Raw genomic sequence first — 22,675 nt, forward strand, 5'->3', positions numbered from 1 at the left:
TAAAGCGCCTTCCTCTGTGGAATGAATGTGGGCAATAGTTTTTGCAGTTTTTGACGATGCCAGTTTATGGCTATGTTTTCTGTTCACTGAACTGGCTCATTTCTTCGGGAGAACAAACTGTTCTGCACTGAAGCAGGAATTGGCTGGGTTCTAACAAAAAGATTTTTCCCCCCTGACAGTGTTTTTGCAAAAGACCCAAGTCAATTTATAGCCAAGTAACAAAAGGTCAGAAAGGTTAGTCAAGCAATGGGCGTAATTCCTGTGTGTCACAGCCAATAAAGGAAATGGGTGGGAATAAATAGTATGCAATTTTAACCTGAAATTATTTGTGCAAAACTATTCTTGTATACTATACAAAATGACCCATGGCTTGCACTATAAAGGATTTCTCACTCTGATTTTTTTTAAAGGCACATTTACTGTGGAAGAACTGAGATGACCTCAAATTCCTCATTCACAAATGGAAAATGTTAAAAAGTTTCTTCACACTAATATATGAAAAACTCTGTCATTGTTTTGCAGCCCTGAAACAGAAATGTTCACATAAAAAATTAAATATCTCATAACTAAGTCACAATTAAATGCAATTTGCAAGACTGAATTTAAAATGAATTGCAAAATTCCCTTGCCAAAAGGGAAATAATATTGACCAAAAGGACAGGCTAAGAAAAGACCCTACAAAGGTGACAGTTTATCTGTTTTAATCATGCTAAAAGTATAACAAACTACTGCATTATTCAGTGAGCATAAGAACAAGAAAAGCCTGCCTTTAAAGCAGACACCAAGAACTGACATCACCAGCCAAGCAAGCGGAAGGCAGATGAGTAATAGCCTGTACTGGGCAGCCAACCAGGCCCAGGCCCAGGCCCATGAGTCTGTGGAGTAAGAAAGCCTTTCAGATAGTAAGGCCACTGGGAGGCCTCCTCCCCCAGTTCTCCATTACAAAGTCGAATATACTCACCATTTAAAACAATCTAAACATCCAAAAGATTAATGGTTAAATAGAACCCTGTCACAGTTCAGACAAGATGGTGTAAACCCATTGCTCCCCCTATCTCCTTGTAAGTACAACTATAAATCCTGGAAATAACATAAGAGGCCACCAAAGAAGAAGTCTGAAAGAAAAAGGAAGGTAAATTAGTTAGGAACCCAAGATTGGAAGAACAACATAGCAGCACATCTTGTGACCACACCCCCATTCAATAGAAGGTGGCCCAGGCTGTTTCCCAACCCCCAACCTAGCAACCTAGCAACAGAGGGCAGCAGAGGATTGAATGGGAGTTCTGCTGACAATACCAGGCCAGCTGGAAGCAACAAGGCAGATAGCTTAGGAACCCACTAACAATAAAGCAGTCTGGGGAAACACTTTCCCTCCCTGCTACAGGGCCCCCAGGAAGCATGCTTCATCCCAGCAGGATGGAGGCTCCCTCCTTTACCTAGATGGACCAGGCAGCGTGGCCTGGGGAAATTCCTTACCCGCCTCAGACAGCACCAACAGGGACTAGTGGGAGCCGTGGCAGCACCAGATAAACCAAGTGGACCGAAAGAGTACTGCAAAGGCTCTGAAAAGTAATCATCGTTAGAACCACATAAGTGAGTCCCAATTCACATGCTAAATCTAAATAATGTGACTGTCTGCTAAAATGGAAGATTTAAATAGGACCCAGAGTCTTCTAATAGACAAAATATCCAAAGTGATTTAAAAATCACCTGTTGGCCAGGTAGCTCACGTGAGGCAGGTCAATCATTTTAGGCCAGGAGTTCAAGACCAGCCTGGGCAACATGGCAAAACCATGAAGATGAACTGAAAACAAATAAACAGAACCTCCAGCATTTGTGAAACAACAGCAAAACATCTAATATTCATAGTATCAGAGTCCCAGAAGGAGAGAAGAAAAAGAGAGGAGCTGAAAGAGTATTCAAAAAGATAATAACTAAAAATTCCCCAAATTTAGTGAAGGACCTAAACCTACAGATTCAGAACGTGAACAAATCCCAAATAGGATAAACTCAAAGAAATCCACAACAAGACACATCTTAATTATATTTCTGCAAATTAAAGACAAAGAATAACTCTTGAAAGCAGAGAAAAACAACATACTACCTATAAGGGAACATCAATTCAAGCAACAACAGGTTTCTTATCTAAAACCATGGAGGCCTGGCTGGGCACGTTCGCTCATGCCTGTAATCCCATGAATTTGGAAGGCTGAGATGGGTGGATCATTTGAGGTCAGGACTTTGAGACCAGCTTGGCCAACATGGTGAAACCCCATCTCTACTAAAAATGAAAAATAAAATAATAAATAAAATTTTTTAAAAACCATAGAGGCCAGAAGGAAGTGGCAAAAAATTTTTATGGTTAAAGGAAGTTCTTCAAACAGAAAGGAAATGATTAAAAAGAAGAATTCTAAAGAATCAAAAAAAAAAAAAGAGAGAAAACAACAGAAAGGCAGAAATATGGGGATACATACATACACACATATATATACACGTAAAATATAAATCTATAAAATGAATATCCTCCTGTAGTCCCAGCTATTTGGGAGGCTAAAGCAGGAATATTGCTTGAGTCCAGAAGTTCACCTCTACCTTGGGCAACATAGCGAGACCCTGTATCTTAAAAAAATTTTAAATTAAAAGGGGGAATGTAAAGGGACCTAGATGGAAATCAGAGAGATCCAAGATGGCTGATGATTAGCAGCTCGGGCACGTACCTCCCAGTGAAAGCGCAAAGAACGAGAGGACGCCACACTTTCAGACGAATATTTGTTGCTCACGGACCAGGACATTCCCAGTGGAGGAGCTCCACGGGTCGCCAGAGCGACTCTTGTGGCCGGCGTGGCGGTTTTGCTGGTGCCTTAGCACGCCAGTTCTTGGTGCAGAGTCCGGAGATTCCCGGGCAGAAAAGCACCATCAATCTTAACACGCTGTTTTGGCCGGCTCAGTGGATTGCTCAGATTTCGGCGCAGGGAATCAACAAGTTGGACGTCAGAGACCCAGTTAGAAAGTTGGTAATTATAAAGACGACAGACGGACAAATATATAATGAAGGGAAGAAACCAGCGTAAAAAGGTAGAGAATACTCAAAATCAGAATGCCTCTCCCTCTACAGGGGATTGCAATTCCTCATCAGTAACGGAACAAGGCTTAATAGATTACACGTGTGTTCCAATAACAGAAGCAGGTTTCAAAACGTGGGTGATAAGAAACTTCTGTGAATTAAAAGAACTTGTTCTAACCCAATGCAAAGAAACTAAGAACCTTGAAAAAAGGTTTGACGAAATGTTAACGAGAATGGACAATTTAGAGAAGAATATAAGTGAATTGATGGAGCTGAAAAACACAACACGAGAACTTCGCGAAGCATGCACAAGTTTAAACAGTCGAATTGATCAAGCAGAAGGAAGGATATCAGAAGTCGAGGACCAGCTCAGCGAAATGAAACGGGAAGACAAGAATGCAGAAAAAAGGATGAAAAGGAATGAGCAAAGTCTCCAGGAAATATGGGACTATGTGAAAAGACCTAATTTACGTTTGATAGGTGTACCTGAATGTGATGAAGAGAATGAATCCAAGTTGGAAAATACTCTTCAGGATATCATTCAGGAAAACTTTCCCAACCTGGCAAGGCAGGGTAATATTCAACTCCAGGTAATACAGAGAACACCACAAAGATATTCTTCAAGAAGACCAACCCCAAGGCACATAATCGCCAGATTTATTAGGGTTGAAATGAAGGAGAAAATACTAAGGGCAGCCAGAGAGAAAGGTCAGGTTACCCATAAAGGGAAACCTATCAGACTTACAGCAGATCTCTCAGCAGAAACCCTACAAGCCAGAAAAGAGTGGGGACCAATATTTAACATCCTTAAAGAAAAGAACTTTCAACCCAGAATTTCCTATCCAGCCAAACTAAGCTTTATGAGCGAAGGAAAAATTAAATCTTTTGCGAACAAACAAGTACTTAGAGAGTTCACCACCACCAGGCCTGCTTTACAAGAGCTTCTGAAAGAAGCACTATACATATAAAGGAACAACCAATATCAGCCTTTCCAAAAATATATCAAAAAGCAAAGAACTTTAACACAATAAAAAATTTACATCAACTAATGGGCAAAACAGCCAGCTAGCATCAAACGCCGGTATTAAACTTATATATATTTTAATTGGATAAAAAGCCAAAACCCATCGGTATGCTGCATCCGGGCCCATCTTACATGCAACAATACACAAAGACTCAGAGAGAAGGAGGAAGATTTACCAACCAAACAGAGAGTAAAAATAAACTAATAAACAAAAAGCAGGAGATGCAATTCTCGCCTCTGATAAAGTAGACTTTAAAGCAACAAAGATCAAAAGAGGCGAGGAATGACATTACATAATGGCAGAAGGATCAATGCAACAAGAAGAGCTAACGATTCTATAGATCAACGAGATAGAAAATTAACAAGGATATTCAGAACTTGAACTCAGACCCGGAACAAGTAAACTTAATAAACATTTATAGAACTCTCCACTTCAAATACACAAAACATACATTACCACCTCACACCTATTCCAAAGGTGACTATATAATTGGAAGTAAATCACTCCTCAGTAATCGCATAGCATTTCATAGGTTTAAATTAAATATTGGTTGGCTGTTTGTTTGTTATTTTCTTCCCTTATTCCTTCCTGACTACATCATTAAGTATAATTATCAGTATAAAAGAGGTTTTCAATACCCATTACTAAATTGCATTCTAGCCTGGGCAAGAAAGCAATACTCCCATTCTCTCTCCCTCTTTCTTTTCCTTCTCCCTCCTCCCCATTCTCTCTCTCTCTTTCTCTTCCTTTTTCCTCCTTCCTATTCTCTCTCTCTCTTTCTCTTTAAAAAAAAAAAAAAAAAAAAAAAAAAAAAAAATTTTAAATTAAAAGGGGGAATGTAAAGGGACCTAGATGGAAATCAGGTTTCCACATTTCACTCAAAGTGGTAAAATGGTGATAATAGTATACTGTAGTAAGTCACATAGGTATACTTTAATATTTAGAGCAACTAAGAAAATGATACAAAGAAATACACTTTAAAAAAACATTAAAAAGTCAAGATAAAAACCCCTTAAAATGTTCAAGTAACCCAGACAAAGGCAAGAAAAGAAATAATAGAATGGCAGATTAAAGCTCTAATATGTCAATAATTACTTTAAAGGTAAATGTTCTAAATATACCAATTAAAAGGCAAAGGTTGGCAGAGTAGAATAAAAATACAACCCAACTACAGTCACAAAAACTGTTCACAAAAACTCACTTCAAGTTCAACAAAAGAGGTAAGCTAAAAATAGAGTACTATCTATAGAATATCAATGCCTATTTTAAATTATGCTTATAATTTTTGATACAGAAAAATATTTAGTTTATATAAGACCATAATAAATGCATAAATATCCTAAAAGTGAAATTATATATATATATAATGAAATTTTATATATATTATATATATATAATGAAATTTTATATATATATAATTTCACTTTTAGGATATATATATAAAATATATTATATATATAATTTCACTTTTAGGATATTTGTGCATATATATATACACACATACATACATACATACACATATATATATATATATATATATATATATATATATCTATCTCATGGCTTTACACTGTATGTAAGCAATTTCTAAATAAATACCTAAAAGGAATGCTATCAAGATATCACTAAGGGAATCTCAATTATCTTCATTATTCTTTCTTATGTTTTTCAGATTATCTACAATAAGAAAGAATGGCTTTTATAATTAAAAAAAACAATGTTGTTGTTTTTTCCAAGTAAAGCAGTCTATTCAAGATAACTGTATTGCTGCCTAAGGAGGAGGAAATAATCTTTAATCATTGGTAGCCACCATTAATGTGGATCTTTCTAATGATGAGCTGGCTGTCTACTCCTGCCTTACCCTCTGGTCATGTCCTCTTTTCAAGCTTTGGTTATGGGATTCAAGGAGTAGGGGCTGAGAGCGGGAAATGAGAAGTTAAGGAGCAGAGAGCTAGGAAGCAGTGTGTGGAGAGAAGACAGTGCAGACAGCAGAGCAGGACCACTGGATGCCTGCCTCACTTCAACTGGTTTCCAGAGTCATTGCTATAGGTCTTCTCAGGCCTCGCCACTGAGCTAGTTCCTGTGTTTTCTTAATCCATCACCCAAGACCATGTGAGCATGTCAGCCTCCTTTGGTCCAACAGAGCCAAACCCAGGTATCATCCCGCCATGCTGGTGGCCACAGTCCAGAAGAGGAAAGTTTTCCATTTTATACTGCCAAGTAAGTATAACTCTAACATGCCCATCTTCTTCTATTTTTCAGTTTCTCTCTAAATTTATCCAGGAGTCTTGTGATAGCCTTTCTACCATACAACATGCCCAACCCCTTTTCTGTCATTTTAAGAAATCCTAAAGTAATCTTCAGTTCTTCCTAACCCATTATTTATCTATACAATCTATTATTATAAAGGAGACAACACAGAATTTAGAAGGTAGCAGATTTCTAAGGTCCCCTATTAGAGATTTAGAATTCTTTTACAATATTTGTTCTCTTCCTTAATGCAACTAACAAATGAACCCCATTAAAGTCAAAACTGAAAGCTCTGACCAAGAGTCTCTCACATACAAGATGCTTCCTTGTTGATGTTGCTACACTTCTATTTAACCGTCGACAGGACATTTCAAGACTTTGCACTCTTATCACTGGTCCTGGAAAGTTGCCTTTTTCTATAACTGAGGACATGGAATCCCATCTCTAGGGCCACACAGGATAACTCAAAGCCAACCTTGACCTTAAGGCCCTTTGCAAGGACTGCAGGACTATTTTAGTGGCCCCATCCTTGCCATCTCTCTTGGTCAAAGTACCAAAAACAGGAGGAAACACAGTTTTACAAAACTTTAGCGTATATTATTTGAGACCACATTCACAGTTAAAATAAGCTTTTATTTGATCTGTTGTCTTGCTTTGGGGACTACAGTAAAAAAAAAAAGTATGGACTTTGGAGTAAAAGTGTCCCTATTACTTATTAGCTACAGAGCTTTGTAGCCTCTCCATCTATAAAATGGAAATAATTATGCATACCTTTTGTGAGGACTGAGTAATATATTACTTACAAAAGTTCCAGGTGCTGTCCTGGTTCCATTTAATATTCCTACCTTGGTTTCTTTTTTCCATTTACTTCTCATTTATGCTTTCTTCTTGTATTTTATGGACCACAGTAAGTCACCTTAAATTCTGGGAGAACAGGATGGCATATGAATATATAATATAAAAATAGTAGATACTCCTCTGGGGAGTAGGGGTGAACACTGACTGGCAAGGGACATGAGGCGACTTTCTGGGTAACAATAATATCCTGGTAGGTGTCTGGGTTCTCTAGGTGTATTCATTTGTCAAAACCAGGTCCATGTATGGTTAAGACTTAACTACGATGAAATGCACACATCTTACTTCCAAAGGAAAAAACCTATAAACAAATAATTACCTCTACTTAGCAATAAAATATGGTGAAATAGTACGGTGGGGGGATGCATCAAAAACACTATGACAGATGACTAGATAGAAGGAAAGCAAAATCAGTAAAATATTGATGGTTGAAAACTGGTAGTGGGTATGTGGTTGCTCACGGTAACATTCTTTCAACTTTGCAGTATGTTTGAAATTTTTCATAATAAAATGTTGGGAAAAAACCTACTAAAAAAAAATGGAAGGTACTCAATACTTGTTCTCACCCAGGTACAATGGCTCATGCCTATAATCCCAACACTTTGGAAGGCTGAGTCAGGAGGATTGCTTGAGCCCAAGAGTTTGAGACCAGCCTGGACAACATCATAAGACCCCATCTCGAAAGACAAATAGACAGGACGGGGGACGGGGACTGGGGCGGGGACTGGGATGGGGATGGGGACGGGGATGGGAACAGGGAGAGGAGGGGAGTGGGGGAGAGGGGAGGGGAAGAAAAGAGGCTTTAATGCCATGAGGAAGACACTGCAAAAAAATAAAATAAAAAAACTTGTTAATTTCCTTCTCAAACCCTATCCCTATTGTTATTCATCTATTTGCTTATTCACCTGTAAACACATACCAGGCACACACTCTAGTGTTGCCTAGTACAAACTGCTTAACCCCAACTCCTTTGCATCTCAGTTTCCTCATCTATGGAATAATAATTACAAGTGCCTCATGGGATTTTTGTGAGGATTAAGTGAGAAAATAAACATATAACACTTAGCTCAGTGCCTGCCACACAGCTGGTGTTTGAGAAGTGCAAGCTATTATTATGCCATTATAGCATATAATAAGAAGCATGGGCATCACAGCAGATTATTCCAGTATCAAGTAATGATTAGAAGCCCTTACTCCCGACTGCTTGGCTTCAAATGCCAACTCTACCACTTATTATCTTTGTAGCTTTGGGCAAAATCCTTAAGCTCTCTATGTCTCAGTTTGCTTGTCTGTAAAACAGGAATAATAAATGTCACTCTCATAGAGCTATAATGACAAATGCAATTATATTGCTTATATTATATTGATATAGCTTAGACAGTAGCCGAAACAGTGTAAACACTTAATTGATGTGAGTCAATTCACTATGCTGGATACTCAGAGGACACAATGATGAATGCCTAAGTCCCTGACCCCTCAAGGAGCTGATAGTGCAGGAGACAAGAAAGCAATGTCAACAGAGGCATCACAAAGCAGTCTATGATGGATGTGTGCTACAGGAGAGGCACTAAAATGGGCATGGGATACCCAAGGAATACTGATAATAGTGACTGAGGAAGATCAAAGAAGACTTTAAGGGGAGGGTGGCACTGATGAACTGGGACTTGAAGTCAGAAAAGGGGAAGAAAAAGCTTGTTAAAGGATATGGTATAGGCAGCCTACTGGAGTTTAATATAAAAGGTAGGTCAGGGTGGTTTGGAAGAGTCATGCCTGGAAAGGGATTGAGCTCAGATAGTAAAAAGCTCTGCTGATGGAGACTTTGTTCTTGTTCTTTAAAAGGACTTTGAAAAAATGATCATCTATTCATATACTCCACTGGGTTCGAAAAGCTAAGTCTTATAAATTAATTATATTAACCAATAACTTTTCCTTGATTTTTCTAAGAAATAATAAATACAACTCATCATTTATCCACTGCACTGTTTATATAGAAAAACAAAGAATTCATAACCATAACCATTTTACCAACTCAAGGCACAAGGACATATCCCTACTAAATAAAGCATCCCAGAGCATCTAGAGGAGGGGCCAGGGAATATGATACTAACAGTGTTGTAGAATCAAGTGAGTTAGCGCCACTCCAGTTGTTTCACTACTTTGAGGTTACAACTTGAAATGTAACCCAAGAGATTAAATTCAGGAAGGGAGAAGTATCCATGCAGCAGAGAAGAGTTGGCTCCCGCTAGCCACTGCCAGCTGGCCACTCTGGGTCTCTCAGAGATTGCTATGCCTTGGTAAACACATTTCTGATTCCTGTAGGCACTGAGCAAACTCACTAAGCCTTACCAAAGTGTCTTCAACATTACAGCCTGAAAGAAGTGGCTAGGACAGGGGCAGGTGTTGTGATTAAAGGCACCAAGTGCTACTTCAAAATTATGTAAATTAAACATATAAAGTATAAATGAAAACATCTTTTCAACACTGTTGGAAATTAAAGTAGTGATAACTAATTTTTACATTTAACTTCAAGGAAAAAATAAAAAGTGAACTTATTTTGGTGTAAACTAAGCCTTCTTAGCAGAGGCAACTCTGAGTGAAGTAGGTGGGCTGGCTGGTTTAGGCTCAGAGGAACAACCTCCTGGTGAGTCCCATGAGGGCAGGGACCATGATTGTCTTGCTCACTGCTATGTTTTTAGGGTGTAATACAGTGCCTGGCATACAACTGTTGCTGAGAAATACCCATTGACAATCAGACTAGTCTCCAGCTTTGTAAATTCAGAAATTTTTTTTTTACTTAAGAGACTATTCAGTTCTTAATTAGGTGGGAGTAGAACTGACTTAATACCAACCAAATTCAATGAAGACAAACTAGATTTTTTCCCCTCATTTTTAGAAGGGGTATAGCTTTCTAGGAGCCTCACTATTGCTGTAATTTACCCAGAGCTGCCCTTTCTTAATAGCAACACATCTAGGAAACAGAATCCCTAATCAGGTTGCTGCATAAGGAACAAATTTAGAGCCCCTTTGGGGGTTTTCAACCTGTGTATCTAGCATGCCCAGCCTTGCAGCAATCAGAATGTCTGCCCCAGGCCAATATGGCATTTCCCCTTATGGGCAGAGCCAGGTGTACTCTGAGAGTGTCCCGCCCCCCAACTCCTCCTAGACTCCATGCAGACTTCCAGTCTGCAGTCCCTTTGCACCATTCTTCATCTAAACATGTTATAAACTCAGTTTTTTCCATTTTTAAAAATAGATTTAGGGGTACAATTGTGTTATATGCATATATTGTGTAATGGTGAAGTCTGGGCTTTTAGTGTCCACAACATCTAAATAGTGTACATTGTACCCAATAGGTTGTATTTCATCCCTCAGCCCCCTCCCATCTTTTGGAGCCTCCAATGCCTATTATTCTACTCTATATGTCCATCTGTAGCCTTTGTTTAGCTCCCACTTACAAGTGAGAACATGCATAAACCTCTAGCTTTTAAGATTTTTCTGTGTACAGTGCTTCAGGTTGGCTGCTTCCTAATGACAAAGGAAGGACCTTCACCTATAAATGCCTCCAGAAGACTGTGTAGTCACCTTCACATGGATATGCACCGATTTGCAGGCCATCTTGGGCTCAACAGCAAACAAAGTGGCAATATCTTCAGAGAACTTCAGGCTACTAAGTGATATCTTGGGACCTGTGACTCTGTATAAACCTGGTTTGGATTTTTTTTTCCCCATAAGTGCAGTATCTTGCATTGACTAATTTTCTGCTATCACAGCCTCATATAATGTTCAGGAAAATCTCTCACCATAGCTTTTCACTGCTGTACCCTTTATCTAGTAAATTAAACATACTGGAAAATGAACATACAAGCAGCACTGTGGACAATAATTATTCATATTTTACCCACTCATAGAAGGGGATTCAACCCTAAGCTTTCTTTGACATTTTTAAGCCAGTTTCTACCCAGGTCCAAATTGATTCTCTAACTCCACAATGGCTCTTTACTTAAAAGAAAAATGAGATAGAAAGAAAATAGAAAACTCTTATAAGAAGTCTTGTCAAGATTTCTTTTTTCTTTTTTTGAGATGGAGTTTTGCTCTTATCAGCCAGACTGGAGTGCTGTGGTGCGATCTTGGCTCACTGCAACCTCCACCTCCCAGATTCAAGTGATTCTCCTGTCTCAGCCTCCCAAGTAGCTGGGTTTACAGGCACCCATCACCACAGCCAGCTAATTTTTGTATTTTTAGTAGAGATGGAGTTTCATCATGTTGGCCAAGCAGTCCCAAACTCCTGACTTCAGGTGATCTGGTCTCAAACCAGACCAACAGGTCTCAAACTCCTGACTTCAGGTGATTCACGAGCCTCAGCCTCCCAAAGTGCTGGGATTACAGGTGTGAGCCACTGCACCTGGCCAAGATTTCTTTTAAAAAAATTATTTTGAGTTAATTTTAGAGTTACAGAAAAGTTGCAAAAATTGTACAGAGTTTCCATATATCCCTGCCCCAGCTTCCCCAATGTTACCATCTTATATAATTATTGTATATTTACCAGAAAGAGAAGTTTAACATTAGTACGATACTATTAACTAAACCAAAGACCTTATGCATGTTGTACTTTTTTTTTTTTTTTTTACCAATGTCCTTTTCTGTTCCAGAATCCTATTCAGAATCCCCAGTGTATTTAGTTGTTATTTCTCCTTAGTCTCCTGCAGCCTGTGACAGTTTCTTGTTCTTTCCTTGTCATTCATGTTCTTGACAACTTTTAAGAGTATTTAACAGTTATTTTGTTGACTGTCCCTTGATTCAGGTTTGCCTGATGTTTTCTCATGATTACCCTGAGGTTATGCATTCTTGGCAAAAATACCACAGAAATGATGTTGTGTTCTTAATACATCATATCATGGGGCTAATGATGCTAATATGTCTTATTGCTGGCGGTACAGGCCTTGACCTCTTGGTTACGGTAGTTTCTGCTGGGTTTTTCCATTATCAATTTATGACCTCTTTCTTTATAGTTAATTAACATGTTGAGGTAGTTTGAAATGACGCAAATTCTTTAAAGGACTTTCTTGAAGGACTACTGGCTCCCTCATTCACAAACCTGCTCACTCTCCTTAAAAATTCCAAAAGATTAATTGATATAATTTCCCCTGTTTCTGCCACACAAGCACTCTGATTACTTTTTTGTTTATTCAGTGAATTTTACTTCTGCTTATTAAAAAAAACCACACACACACATTTTCATTGTTTAAAAAAATGTAACTGTGGAGCTCTCATAACCCCACCTTCAGAGATTAGCACTATAGATGATTTGATGTTTATTCCATCTGAACTTTTTTCCCTCTTTTAATATCACTGGAGTCAGATACCATGAGCTTAAATCCCAGTTCCACTATGGACTTTGGGCAAGTTGCCTAATTTTGTGTGCGGGTAATTATTTCCTTTTTTTTTTTTTTGTGGCGGGGGCAATGACTTCTTTGTAAATCTGATCTATAGACTCTCATTCTTGGAAAATGCACAATATATAGTACACATGACATTTTGCATACAACTATAGGGACTCACAGATTAGGTTAAGAACCCCTATTCTATTTATCACCTTTAGCCACAATTCTGTTTCTAGTAATCTAGACTATAAAATACTTGCACATACAAACATGTACCAAAGACATTTCATGCAGTGTTAGCAAAAAATTGGGAATAATTTAAACATGCACAAACAGGGGAATGGCTAAATAAATTATGATCACTCCACACCATGGAATACTCTACAAGAAATGAAGTAGTTACATGTGCATGGACATAGAAAGACTCCCAGGATATACTATTAAATGAAAACATGTCAGGAGTTTGTATGACTCCATTTTTGCTAAGAGGAGGGAGAGAGGGATGTAGAGAGGGAGTAAGGAGAAGAGAAAGAGAGAAAAATGAGAGGGCACAAAACCTATATGTATGTAAATGCATAGAAAAAAATCTGGAAAGTTTCACAATAAACCCAACATCAATGACTCTGTGAGAATAGGATTATCAGGTGAATTTTTTTCATTTATTTAGTCTATAACTACTATATTATTTGAACTTTTTACAAAGAGTACAACTTTAAAAACCCCAATATGATTTTTTAAAAATATCTTTTCATAGGCAACAACTCTGAATATAGATTTAAACTGTTTAATGACTGACAGAAATAATTTAATGTTAAAACAACCAAAATGATAAGAATCTTGCCCAGAATGGAATGACAGTTCAAGATACATATGACACAAAATCAAAAAGTTAAATGAGAAAAACCTAATGAAACTCAATGGATGCAAGAATGTAATTTGATAATATTCACTTCTAATAAAAATGCTAAGAACAAAAGGCATACAGATAAGGCAAAATGATATAAAACATCTTTCTAAGCCAAATGTAAAAAAAAAAAAAAAAAAAAAGGTCAATAAAAGACAGGCCACTTTTACTATCTTAAATATTTTTGAAGTTCTGGCCAATACAGCAAGACAGGTAAAATAAGATAGGTATATATATTGCATAGGAAGTTAAATGTGTTACCTACAGATGAAATAAGACAGGCATATATATTGCATAGGAAGTTAAATGTGTTACCTACAGATGAAATAAGATAGGCATATATATTGCATAGGAGGTTAAATGTGTTATATACAGATGAAATAAGATAAGTATATATATTGCATAGGAAGTTAAATGTGTTATTTACAGATTAAATAAGCTAGGCATACCTATTGAACAGGAAGTTAAATGTGTTATCAACAGATGAAATAAGATAGGCATATATATATATTGCACAGGAAGTTAAATGTGTTATCTACAGATGAGATGACTGGACAACTATAAGAGCAAAAATAAAAATTTTTGGAAGAGCTATTTTGTAAGGTAGAAATAAAACTTTTACGTCTTCTTTTTAAGAGACATCAATTGAACACTGCCATGGGTAGATGAGGTCACACAGTGGACATGTGAACTCCAGATGCCACTTCTGGACCAAGGTTAAAATTGCTCTTTGTTGAACTCCTTAAAAACTTGAGGGAAGGCCAGGCGCAGTGGCTCACACCTGTAATCCCAGCACTTTGGGAGGCTGAGGCGGGCGGATCACGAGGTCAAGAGATTGAGACCATCCTGGCCAACATGGTGAAACCCTGTCTCTACTAAAAATATAAAAATTAACTGGGCATGGCAGCACGTGCCTGTAGTCCCAGCTACTCATGAGGCTGAGGCAGGAGAACTGCTTGAACCCAGGAAGTGGAGGTTGCAGTGAGCCAGTATCGCGCCACTGCACTCTAGCCTGGCGCCTGGCGACGGAACCAGACTCTGTCTCAAAAAAAAAAAAAAAAAAAAACTTGAGGGAATACTATCCAATTCCCAAGATTTGCCTACTTCTAGTTCATCAAGTAAGGCTCCAACAGCCTGAAATTTATCACTATTTGTATGGTCCAAATGAGGAAGAGGTTATCTCTTGTACCATTTTCCCCTAGAACAGTAACAACAATGACAACACAAGCAACTAACAATGGTGAAACACACACTGGACACCTTTCATTCTAAGCACTACATGTGGTAGTTCATTTAACGTTCACCACAACCCTTGGTAGTAGATTCTAATTTTGCCTCCAGTTTACAGATGAGAAAACTGAGGCACAAAGAAGCTAATAACTTGCCCAAGGTCACTCAGCTAGTAGTCGGTAGAGCCAGGAGTTGAACCCAGGCGGCCTGGTTCCAGAGCCCATGCTCTTAGCACTACACTCTACCATTGCCTAAGAATGCACAGGCAAATTGTCATCTCCAGGAAACATACAATCTATGAATTACAGTTCTGGAGGAAGCTGAATTGAACAAAAGATTCAAATGACAGAAGAAAACTACTTCCAGCATGTAAAGACCTGAGAGAAGATACAAGAAGGCACTACCAGGGTCTCACACATAATTAGCAAAAAGGATTCCTGGGACATGGCTGGAAACATCTGAAAACAATAAGGAAAAAAAAAACAACCTCCAAGTAAACAAGTTAACAAGTAGACTACATGAAGATCTAGTAAAGTTACTTTTGATTTTTTTAAATAACAGAAGTGTAGAAACAAGATGATCTAAGATACAAAACCCCAAGGGAAAAAAAAGGCTAAGCAAATCAGAATATCTCAAGCTGTCATCTGTAAACAAACAAGAATGATACCACCCCAGACCAGGTGGCCTCATCATTCATCTACCAAACTGTTTCCTAGAGTGGCAGTCAACCCGCATTTCTTTGCCTCTTGACTCCAGTGGGAGCTGACTTAGATTCTGCAGGAACTGAGCATGCTAGCATTGCTATCTGTTTTCTCATTGAGAAAATAAGTGACTTAGCTTCTCTTTATCTTACTGGATCTCTCAGTGAGTAGCCATTGTTGGCCACTACCGCTGTAAGATAATACTTCTTCCACACCAATTTTCTGTATCTCCTCTACTTCTTTCTCTAGCATAGACTTGGCATTTGGACCTGGTTTGCAATCCTACTTACTAACTTAGTTAACAACACCTTAGTCTCCTTATCTACAAAGCAGAGTAATAATTCCATGCATAAGGCTGATGTGAAGATAAAGCCAGCCATCTGAAAAAGCTCTGGCCACCCCATGCTGGACACTATTACAGTGCTCAATATGTTTCAAATTCCTGAAAGACTGACCTTTGCCAACAGCCCATTCTAAGACCTTTTATTTTCTGCACATGTTCTACTTGGGGGATACTATATCTCTTCTTATGGCTTCGATACCCTCCTTGGTACAAGTCAGTCTCACACCTTTATCTCCAGCCCCAACATCTCACCTGAGTTTCTAATCCATATTTCGAACTGCTCATAGATGTTTTCCTAGCCATTCAACAAATCCTAAAATAAACTCTCTCCTGCTTCTCTCCAAATTAGTCTCTGTACCCACTCCACCCCCTTTATGCCACTCCCTAAGTTGTTCAGTAGTTCCACCATCCATCATCACCTTCCCTAAAACTAACAAACAAAAACTCCTCTGAGGCATGCTCTAACTCCCAATCTCCCCAATGGCAGGCACTAGTAGTTTTAGATTCTGCCTCAAAATGCCTCTTATCTCCTCTTCTCCATCATCACTGCTACCCCCTTGCTCAAGTTGCTCTCACCTATTATCTGGACAACTGCCACAGCTGCTTAAATGACTTCCCTCCATGCAGGCTGTGCTTCACATGACAGCCAGAATTATCTTTCTAAAAAATGAACTAGAACATTGTACTTCCTTGCTTTAAACCCTCTGTGGTATAGACCAGAGAATACAAACTGAAACTTGATGCCCATCATTCAAGGTGCTTCACAATCTGGCCCCAACATCCCTTGTCCAGCCTCATCTCCAGCCACTCTCCCAAGAATAGGGTGATGTATCTGTGCACCTTCAGACTTCTGCCCTCTCACTTTGTCCTCTTCTCACAAAGCCCTGCTGGTACATACAGTAACATTTAGTTTCCAGGGTGCCTTCACTGACTCACCAAACATCACTTCCTCGCTTTCTCTGTCTCCAATACACCTGACACATCACATCTTTTGCCATTATTGGCTGATTTGCACATCATGCCACCTTATCAACCTTGAAGGCAGGGACAGAACTGCCTTTACCTTTGTATCTCCTGCACCCAACTCAGGATCTGTTGACTCAGAGTGAGACCTCAGTGGTTGTTAACTAACTGAATCAAAAATAGCAAAATACTTATGAGTACCATGCTGAAGCTCAGAAGAATTAAGACACTTCATAGAATAAATGTAAGAGGTGAAAGAAAAAAATAATTGGGGAGGCAGGGTAGATAAAGAATAGGAAGAGAAGATGCCAAAAAAGGGAGAAGTTATATTTCCTTATATGGAAGAAAAGATAAGTTCTTGCTTTTGCTTTGATGATAGTAAATAAATACAGAAACAAATGTTATTTTTAGCACTAAGAGAATCTGAAAGATTGTTCACCTTTAAAATTTGTTTAAAAGCTAAAAGAAAGCAAAGAATGTTATGTAAAACAGAAGACATAACAGGGAAGAAATAACAAATGTAAAAACTAAGAAAACATACAGAAAACATAACAAATACAATAGCAATCATAAATTAAAGAATATAAATTCTCAAATAAGATAAAGAACCTTCAAAGATAGGTTAAACAAAGAAAAATCCAACAACATTCTGTTTGCAAGAGATAGGGTGTGAAATAAGGACAAAGAAGTTGGAAAATGTAACAAAGTCATTACATAAGAAATTATATACCATGAAAAAACAGAGGGCAGTATTGCTTTCTGTGTTTCTGAAAAATAAAAACAAAAACTAAATACACAACTAATAATCTTGAGAAACAAACAGGAGAATCTAGAGGAATTTTTTTTTTAAAAAAAGAAATAAGTTAGATATTTTGAAAGTGAAAACCAAAAAACTTTTGAAGGATTGTTAAGAAACTGACAGGAGTTGCTGCCTAAAAGAGGGGAACTATCTGGCCAAGGAATAAGAATGAATGGGAAACTGACTTTTCACTACATCCTTCTGTATTTTTTAAAGTTTTATATTTCAACTAAAAGTTGCTGTGAACAGACTAAAATTGATACTACTGGTAAGTATGAGAAAAAAAGGAAACATAAAATGGGAAAAACAGGACACAAAAAGAAGCAATAAAATTGTAAGGGTGTTAATAAATTTGGATAAAACTAAATAGATAAATTTTTAATTAAAAATGTAAAATTCTAACACTGGCAAAAATAAAATACCTACTGGACCAACATCTTTAAAAAATTAAATGACTTTCCAAGCTCATTCTTGTTGGCATAATTTGAGTTCTTGGAAAAAAAAAAGAAAAAAAAATCAGTTAGTGAATTCTTTCATAGTCTCCAGAAGAAAACAATTCATGTTACAGAAATCATGCCAAAAATAGGTCAGTATATAAGTTATCTAGTTATTCTACTAATCTGACCCTAAAACTGGCTAAATGAAACAGAAAGAGAGAAAACTATAAGCAAAGCTTACTCTGAATTTATGCTCAAAAATTTAAAAGAATAGTAGATGCAATCTAGGAATAGATTTAAATTTTTACTTATGTCAACAGAAATTTTAAAAATTCATTTGTTAAAATGTAACACTATTTTTAATTTTAAAATTCTAAAACTAATAATAAAGATGTATTTTCTTACCCTGATTGAGTACCTACTTACTGACCCAAATGTCAATTATACTTCAAGGGAAAAAACAAGCTATGCAGTCATTAAAAATAAGCACAAAATAAGTAGTTTATCATCACTGTTAATACAGTATCAGAAGTTCCAACAAAATGCAACATAAAAATGAAGGAGAGACACAAATACAATAAAGGCAGATGTTATATATACTTTTTTAATATAACACCATTATAAACTTATAAAACACAAAGGAACCATTTAAATTGTTATGATAAATTTAAAGTGACCATGATCATCATTAATATAGAAAAACTTATAATATTTCTGGTCCTCAAGCTTGAGTGCACATGAAATTCATTGGGCAGCTTTTTAAATATTGATGCCCACACCTCCCTCAGAACAAACTGTCTCAGAGTCTCTGAGGGTGAGACCAGGGATTAGTATTTTATAAAGCTTCTAAGGTGATTTTAATGTGCAGCCAAGTAGAGATACCCACTACTACATACTTAATTATCTAAATGTTTTTAAAAATGCAAAGTAAAAATGTATTACTATAACCATTCATAATATTCACAAATGGGAGGCGAAAGACTGCCATAAGGAACAAATTGTTCAAAAGAAGAAACCTGAGAGGAGACACAGTTAGCTCCCGTGCAAACATCTCTAGTCCACTGCAGTTTAGGCAAAGAGGTAGGCAGTTAATACCAGAACCAGTGGAGGGGGACAAGACCCACGGCCACAACAGAGTGACGGCAGCAATAGACATTTATTCTCTGTCCAAGTGTTAATGAGGTACGAGGCATGCATGAGGACTTCACAGAGGCTGAGGTACTCTAGGATTACCTGAATACCTGTATGAGGTCATATGTAAGATAAATTTCTAGAAATGCTACATTAATTGTTGAATCAGATGGTATGTGCCTCTAAAAGTGAAAGATTAATTTTAAAAGACCTTAAAGGGGAAAGAGAAAAAGCATGATGTGTAGAATAAACATCATACTTTATAGATAGAAGCAGACTGGCAGAAATGAGATAAGCTGGAGTTAGACAAGATGGCTCGGTGTCACCAGGTAGTAGGTACAGAGACTGATATAAAAAAAACTCTCGGTGATTCCAGTTTGGCTTTGACTTTCCATTAACCTTCCCCCACTGCAACCTCCAGTCATATGCAATGTCCCCATCCTACCAGTTATCTAACACAACAGGCATTGCTAGGGTCCACCTGTTCCCTCTACCCAGAACATGATATTCTTCTTTCAGGTCACCACTCAGCTGAACCACTCTCTTTTTGTTAACCTCCCAATCTTTTACCATCCGTATGGCATCCATTACAGTATAACTGACAATTGGGTCATATGGATGGTAAAAGATTAGGAGGTTAAATTATGATAAATTTAAAGTAACTACAGTCATCATTAATATAGAAAAACTGATAGTATTCCTGGTCCTCAAGCTTGAGTGCACAAGAAATTCATTGGGCAGCTTTTAAAATGTTGATGTCCACACCTTCCCCAAAACAAGTTGTCGCAGAGTCTGCGAGGGTAAGCTCATTTCCTATTAAATGTATCGAAGAAATCACCTAAGTTGTGGATTCACTTTAAATTTATCATAACAATTGGTAAAAGACTGGGAGGTTAACAAAAAAAGTGGTTCAACTGAGACATTTCTGTTTAATATTTTATGTCTGTTTTTTTTAGTGTAAATATCTGATCTGCTATTTATAGTCCTAAAGTGGCTCTAAATTACCTTCTAGATCAAAGAACTATCTTTGACAATGATTTTTAAGCCCTGCTGTTTATCAGCCTTTTAATATACAGTTTAAGATACTTCCTCTACAACATTTTCCCTGTTAATCATTTTCAATCCAATCACATGATCTCCAAATCTACTTAATCCTCCTAACATAAGCAAGCTTCATTCATTCACCCAACAAATACTTACTGAGCATCTATTGTCCAGCACTGGTTTAGATCCTAGGGATAAAGGTCTTGCCCTCAATGAGGAGTTCAGGCAGGGAAGGTACTGGGTATGAAGGGAAGGCAGAGACACTGCCACTCAAATGTATCTACAGGAGCTGGATGGTGATAAATGCTACAGAAAAAAAAACAGAGAAGGATAGAGTGATTCCAGGGTATGGTAAGGTATCGTTTTCAATTGAGGACACCATAGAAGGCATCTTTGATAGGGTAAATTTGGAGCAGAAACCTGAAGAAGGAGGGGAGTAGCCAGTAGCCATATGACTATCTGGGAGAAGATGATTCCAGGCAGAGGGAACAAGAACAATGGCTCCAAAGCAGGAATGTTTCTGGGCTGACTGAAGCACAGCCAACAGACCAGTGTGATAAAGCCAAGAGACCAGTATAAGAGTGAACACTAGAAGATGTGTACATAAAAAACGTGTCTTATGACATTTTTAGTTTAGAGGATTGATATATAAAGCCACTAAACAGTTTTACTCAAATTTAAGACTCAAAGTTAAATAATGATCAAGGTGGAATATACCATACAGCCAATATTAAGCCTGCAGCAATCCATTACTGAAGCATAGGGAAAACACCTGCCACAAGACATGAAATTCCAGAAGTTACACTTGTGAGAAAATTCCCATGGGCTGGTGGTCCCCAGGCTTGTGGAGAAGGAGAGAGATGTTGCCATACAGTTGTCTAAGGAAGTTGTACAGAAATTCCAGCATCACATATCGTCAGTGACTCTGCCTCCACTTCTTTCTCTTTCTAAAAATTTCTATTCGGCTTACTGAAGATAGTTTCTTTTTTTTTTTTTTTTTTTTTTGAGACAGAGTCTCACTCTGTTGCCCAGGCTAGAGTGCAATGGCGCGATCCCGGTTCACTGCAACCTCCAGCCTCCTGGGTTCAAGCAATTCTCCTGCCTCAGTCTCCTGAGTAGCTGGGACTACTGGAGGCGGCCACCACGCCTGGCCGATTTTTTTTTTTGTATTTTTAGAAGAGACGGGGTTTTACCATGTTGGCCAGGATGATCTCCATCTCTTGACCTTGTGATCCACCAGGCTCGGCCTCCCAAAGTGCTGGGATTACAGGCATGAGCCACTGCGCCCAGCCAAGAAAGTTTTTTAATAATAGAAAATAATGTAAAAGATGTGGTTTATTTAAAAAGCTTACTAGGGCATATCTATTTCATCAACTGAAGGCTACGTCTATTTATGGTGATTGTTTGCTAGTCTGCTTTGTTTTCCATATTTAGCATTAAAAAAAAATTTCCCAATTTAAATTGTCATATGTTTTGTAACTACTTTTTAATGTAACAGTATGCTGTGAATATATGCCTATCAATAAATACACTAGGTATTTTTTTCAAAGATTGCCTATTCCACAGATCCCAGAGATGTGTCATAGTGCCACATGTATTGTAAACTGAGAATACGGCTTGAATAATTGATATGCAAACTAGTTTTCTAGTTTTTTCAAGTCAATCAAGTGTAAGTTCTGCACTCAGACTAAAAGCTGGCACTTTGACTCACCCTACACATCATAGAGACACAACACAGGATACTCTTATGATCTCAATGGTCAACCTATACAACACATTCCTATTAAATGATTGAAGAAATCATCTAAGTTGTAGACTCAATGCAGATTTTTAGATTAATCCAAAAAAGAATCATTTGATCAAAGAGTTCAGCAATACAAAACAAGGGAAGAGAAAATAAATAATGTTTAATAGCAATGCAAAGACTAAATATGACTATAAAGACTTATGCATTACAAAGGTGTGGTAACTACTATAGCAAGAAACTTGTGAAAGCTCAGAAGCATGCTGTTTACCCAGGAAACATACTTTTTCCTTACTTCATTGTTTTCTCCAGTTTCCCTCTTCACTTTATGCAGTCCCACAAGCATCTTTAAAGGGTCGCATGTTGCTTTTGGAGTTGCATTTCAGTCCTATGAAAGAAGCAGCATATCATCACTTTATGAGAAAACATTTTAGGATGCTGAGTTATCCAATCTCAACAGTCTCCTTTCCTAATTCATTTTCACCAGAACTACACATAAACAGAAAAACCAGTGAGACAAGAAGGGTGAAAAGAGGTTACTGAAATACAAACTAGAAATTTGAAACTATTAAAATTCCTAGTAGAAACTAGAACATAGAAATAAAGCAAACTCAATGGTCTCTGATAACAGATCAGAACAAAATCTGTAATTTTCACGCTCTTTCAACCAAAGAGTTTCCATCTCTCTCAGCCAAGTTTCAGATAGCTGTGTAGCTTTATAACTTCAAGGATGTCCTAGTTTCTGACGTTCTTCCATTCAGGTTTTCCTGGTACGGATTCTAGAGGTACAAAAGTGGCCGAGAC

The 22,675-nt window shown here is 37.6% G+C and overlaps 1 protein-coding gene across 5 annotated transcripts in view; it reads right to left on the reverse strand.

Annotated features, from left to right (window-relative positions):
- ZHX3 (zinc fingers and homeoboxes 3) overlaps positions 1 to 22,298 on the reverse strand; it is an 80,395-nt gene extending 58,097 nt beyond the window's left edge. For 2 of the 5 annotated variants that reach the window (XM_012455011.3, XM_012455010.3), the window contains exon 1: positions 22,167 to 22,298. The gene's annotated coding sequence lies outside the window, so the exon portion shown is untranslated. Of the gene's footprint in view, positions 1 to 20,283; positions 20,434 to 22,155 lie in introns of all 5 variants that reach the window. The other 3 variants (XM_012455007.3, XM_012455008.3, XM_012455009.3) reach the window with 2 other exon arrangements.
- Between the last annotated feature and the right edge of the window lie 377 nt (positions 22,299 to 22,675).

Source organism: Aotus nancymaae, unplaced genomic scaffold, assembly GCF_030222135.1.
Source record: "Aotus nancymaae isolate 86718 unplaced genomic scaffold, 86718_ANA_hifiasm-v0.15.2.pri h1tg000029l, whole genome shotgun sequence".
Lineage (NCBI taxonomy): Eukaryota > Metazoa > Chordata > Mammalia > Primates > Aotidae > Aotus > Aotus nancymaae.